This window comes from Hyalella azteca, unplaced genomic scaffold (assembly GCF_000764305.2).
Source record: "Hyalella azteca isolate HAZT.00-mixed unplaced genomic scaffold, Hazt_2.0.2 contig2721, whole genome shotgun sequence".
In the NCBI taxonomy this organism is placed as follows: Eukaryota; Metazoa; Arthropoda; class Malacostraca; order Amphipoda; family Hyalellidae; genus Hyalella; species Hyalella azteca.
The window spans coordinates 47,086-52,062 of NW_025932985.1; positions in this window are offsets into that span (position 1 = coordinate 47,086).

Here is a 4,977-nt window from a genome sequence, read left to right on the forward strand (position 1 = left end):
AAACATTGATTACTGCTGGAACTGATAAAAGGCGACTTGTTCCCTAGATTATTATTTGTATCGACCACTATCGTTTTTGTTATTTTAGTTATGTCTGAAGTTTAGAACTTGTTCTGTAGTTCAAATTTAAATTATTAAATACCCGTCTCGGGAGTGGTGAGAGAGCGGTATGCCTCACACCACGACGGTGGGCATTCTTAACTCAAGACTCGGCGTGCTTGTCTGTCGTCTACTGCAGGCATCCTGAGTTTGTTAGTAAACTCTTGTGTTCAGCACCACTAACCCTCCTTTGGACGATTTTCACCTACTCCACCCTTCTCTTGTTTCTCTAGCTGCTTCTCCCTCCCTCCAACTCTACCCTCCCTCCCTCCAACCCTGCCCTCCCTCCCTCCAACTCTGGCTTGTAACGGCAATGCATGTTGTCTTCAACGGCCGTCTTGGCTCTCGCCACCGACGCACGAACGCACGCACGCGCAGCGTCTCTCATCAGTCTGGGTCTGGCTGGCTCTGGCTGCGTGTCGCTCACATGTAGTTTCATGCTTGCTCGCTACAATAATTTTTACGTTTTCATATGATCTGTTAATTAACTGCTCGCGATCAATGCAGCTATCATCTCTTGAATAAGTAAAAGTTTCGTTGCCTTCACATTCTAATCGATAGAACATAGATCACTTGAACTGAACCTTGCTGTTTTTAGTAGCTACAAAATTGATTTTTCTTTCTCTGTAAAACACTTGAATTCATTTCGTTTGCCCGGCGACGAAAATTTTCTTTTGTTTGCGACTTGATTCCATATCAATAAATTTCAATAAATTATTTGTCTTTTTTTTCATGAGCTTTAATATTTTCAGTAATTAACCGTAGTCTTATTACTGAAAACGGTTGATTAAAATGCAATTTTAATTATAACATTTCAATTAAAATTTATCGATCAGTGTATCCCGCGAAGCTAGATATTTTCACTATCGTGACTAGAAAACTGTTTGCTAAATGTTCTCCAACTCCAATCTTTCGCGCTGCGGCAACGAACCAATGAACCTTGTCCTGTAGTTTTCAAGACGGTAGCGTGGGCAGCCGTTGGATAACTACAAACCTTTCTAACCTGTGGTGGTGCTGCTGCCTGTGAATGCACCGGTGTGCAATTATCTTCGTCTGTGTAAGGGAAATCTCTAGGCGTATCTGTACTACCTTCGCTTGCATACCTCACGGCGACATGCATACAAGAGCTATGCAGGCCGCCGACCGACATGCATTACCAACATGACAATGCGTATCTTAAACCTTCAATTGACGGGCTTATGTTTTGAACAATGCATGCTCACATCCTTGCTAACTGCTGCCCGTTGCCTCCTCTGTGCCTGCGCATAATATCCTGCTTTCTGTATTGCATTTCAATTTTCATAGCTCAACATTAACAAGGTGAAAAATACGAGAGATAACGTTATCGTTTGTGCAGAAAATTAGGTTAAACTATAATTCAAAATTTGGCATAACTAACTTGTTCATTGTGCTTTTTAGCATGAGAAGTATGGCTGAGATATTCATGTACACGCATAAATACATGAAATTTGATGTGCGTTATTTTAATGCTCCGTTAACTCCATAAGCGATCTGCTATTAATTAAACTGTTCCCGAAATTGCATAAAATCTTGACAGTCACATTAAACATTAAAACATTGAGAGAGACCATTACTCATGACCGAATTTACTGTATGCTAGGATAAAATACTTTTTTGTTTCAACTATTTGCATATATATGTATACAAGAATATAAAATTTTTATTTACATATCATTTCCCGCACCTCTTATTTAAATTAGAGTTTCAACTCATTGTTTTATCCTATAAATTGATCACATTTAAATTTTTTTATCTATATAGTTTATCCTTAAATTTGTTCGATTACTTAAATTTTGGAGGTGCAATGCCGTTTGGCCACTGAACAGATGTGCATAACCTAACCTAACCGATGTGCATGCAGAACGGCGATGAGCTTGAGAGACGAACCAGCTCCAGACAATGCATGCGCATGAGAGACAATGCAGTGAGGTATTCGATGCATACTACTGTCTATTGACGGATCGTTCACTGCATGCTTAAGTCTATAGACAGAGCCTTAAAAATCTTCATGCTGATGGGCACAATCAGCCAGACCTAACGAACTCTTTTTGATCATTTTTGTTCGTTTGTCTGCCGCTGCAATGCTCTTTTCATCTTTATTTTTATAAGATCTGCGTTAGGGTGGAACATCGTATCGTCAATTCATTTGTATTTATAGTGCCAGTCAAATCTTCATATTTTTATGTCAAAGTTTTCTCTAGACTAGTATTAAAAAATATTGACGTTAACACTTCGGCTTGCTGTCAAGCACGATTTTTGTCGAGGATGATTACATTCAAAAGAAATTTCTCCATGTTATTCCTTTTCGAATTGTTGAGTAATTTCGATTACGTGCGCATTACGTCAAAACCTACAACCGTACGATCGTTGGCTATATGGTACCTATTATATTTCGGCTTGAATCGTCTTAATTATTTTGTCGTTAATTACCACCAACGGCAGGCCTCGATCAAGTACTATACCTATATAGGATGACTACGAGCCTGGTCCATTTTATTTATCTCATTAAATTTACATTTTTTTCTGAAATTTTGCATGATCATGTATATAATTACTGAAGTTCTGAAAATTATAAGAGTTATTCACACAATATCAGCAAAAATATGAATAAATGTTACAATAATAATGAAAAATGTACGTATCAAAAACTCATGTTTTGAATAAGAAAGTCCGTCGATTGGTAAGATCATATATTGTGCTAGCATTCACTTTGATGTTAAAAGTCAACGAAGGATTTCCGAGGGAAATGAACTGCCGGAATTCACTCCGTTCCCAGTGAACCGTCGTATATCGATATAAACTGCAGGAGCTTCAGTCATTCAGTCCGAAATGTCTTGCTGAAGATTGTAGGTGTTAGGTAACACTTGCATTGTTCTCCGCATGAGAATAAGAAAGAGCTATAACCAGTACCATATTAAATCTAGTCGACTCTTATGACCGTGTCTTCACCATCTATCTTATTAAGTTGTTGTCGGCATCCTTGTGTATTGCCCAATGTTATAAGCTCTCTTTGTTGTCTGGCTCACTTAGAATTTCATGATTTTTCGTGCCGGCGTTTATCTTTGACTTCTTAATATTTTTGATCGATCGACAAATAAACCATCGATGTCATTCTACGTACCTATTGTTTTTCCTCTGGTACCTATAGATTTTTTTTTTAATACTCGAGTCATATTCTTTCCTATTTGAATCTCAAGCCTTGTTAACTCACAGCTGACTATTCCTATGCAGAATATGTTTGTTATAGTGAAAGATCTTTCCGTTTTTTCTCTCAAGAGCGGTGAGTAAATCTATATACCTACTGTTTGTATACCTAATTGCCTTGAATTTTCTTGCCGCTTTCTTGTTATAGAAATATGTAGTAAATTTTAATGAGAGAGTCAAGTGATTAGACATCTTTATTTCGGTTACAGTATGCTTGAAATACAATGTTGTTACTGTTTTTTCTTCATGTCATGATTTCACTTAAAAATGCAGTGATCATCCGGAAAGGTTACATTAATTCCACACCACAGAAACTATAAGATTTTTTTTTCACTTATCCGTTCTGCACTTATCCGTTTACATTCCATGGAATAAATTTGATCTGTCCTCGTGTGATTTTGTTGTTTCGTAACTACCAGATAAAGTTTTAAACTACATAATTTTATGTAGTAAAATTTTCAGAAGGCTGTGTAGATGAATTTCATAACACGTTTGTGAAAACAAGATGGAAGCCTCTTGACAATGGCTTATAGAATGGAAATGTGCGATTGTTTGCTAGATCGAAAACCATATCATGTGAAGAAAGTAAATGACCTTATTTATGATTTCAAAAATTTACATCTTCTTAATCGACAGAAGTGTTCGACTTACTTGTGTTTTTCTGAAAATGAATAATATATAATTGTACACTGGGACCGAATAATAGTGAATCATTTCCACTGCCGAGACATAAAATAATTTATTTTATGCATGTAAATTGAACGCTGCTGGTTGTATGCCGTGATTGGAGGAGAACAGTTCAAAATTAACGTTCATGGCCTTCAAGCTTAGCTGCCTAGCTGGGCCTCTCCTGCATAGGCAACGACCGTTGATGTTGGCTCCATGAGATGTGCTCTTTGCCACTTAACCCGTCCGCCGCTTCACGGTAGTGTCATCCTTAGTGTCATTTATTGACCACCTTGCTTTTAATATACGCTTCGATGTCAAATTCTGGCACTGTAACTCTTTATCTACTGATAACAACTCTTGTTACCAGGCCTTGAACTATAAGACATGACCAATTAAGACGCAAAACAGTCGCCATATGTAATGACGATTGTCCTTTTCCCAAATTTTTTTCCTTAATTTAGCATCGCATGTTCTATGCAGTGGGATCCTACATTTTATAATTAAATTTGATGTTTATTTTGTAACTTGTGTTCGTTGAAAGTTGTGTCTCATCGGTTGAAGTTACATTAATATTAATCCCAAATTGGACCAAGAATCCAACAAGACTTGGGCTTGACGTTGCTAGATTCTTTATTTTATTACTCCTTTCTATTATTCTGTACACTTTTATCATCCTTCTGATTAATTATTGATCGCAGCCAAGCGCAGAAATTTCTACATTCTCGATTTTATTTCCTGGTGTAGAATTGTTTCAAGAGTGATACCGGTACCTCATTTATTCCCTCTGAAGGCAATAAAATAAAACCTATCGTTCAGCTTTTATTAGAATTCGACTTTCTCTACACTGGTGGCACTACTAATGTGGAATGTTTAAAAGTTCTCAATGGCAAAATAATGTTCTTCAATACAATTTGTGTTGCAGGTCATTACAGCGATCGAAGACAACTGCATTCCATGTTCATTTTTTACCACACGCTCATTTTA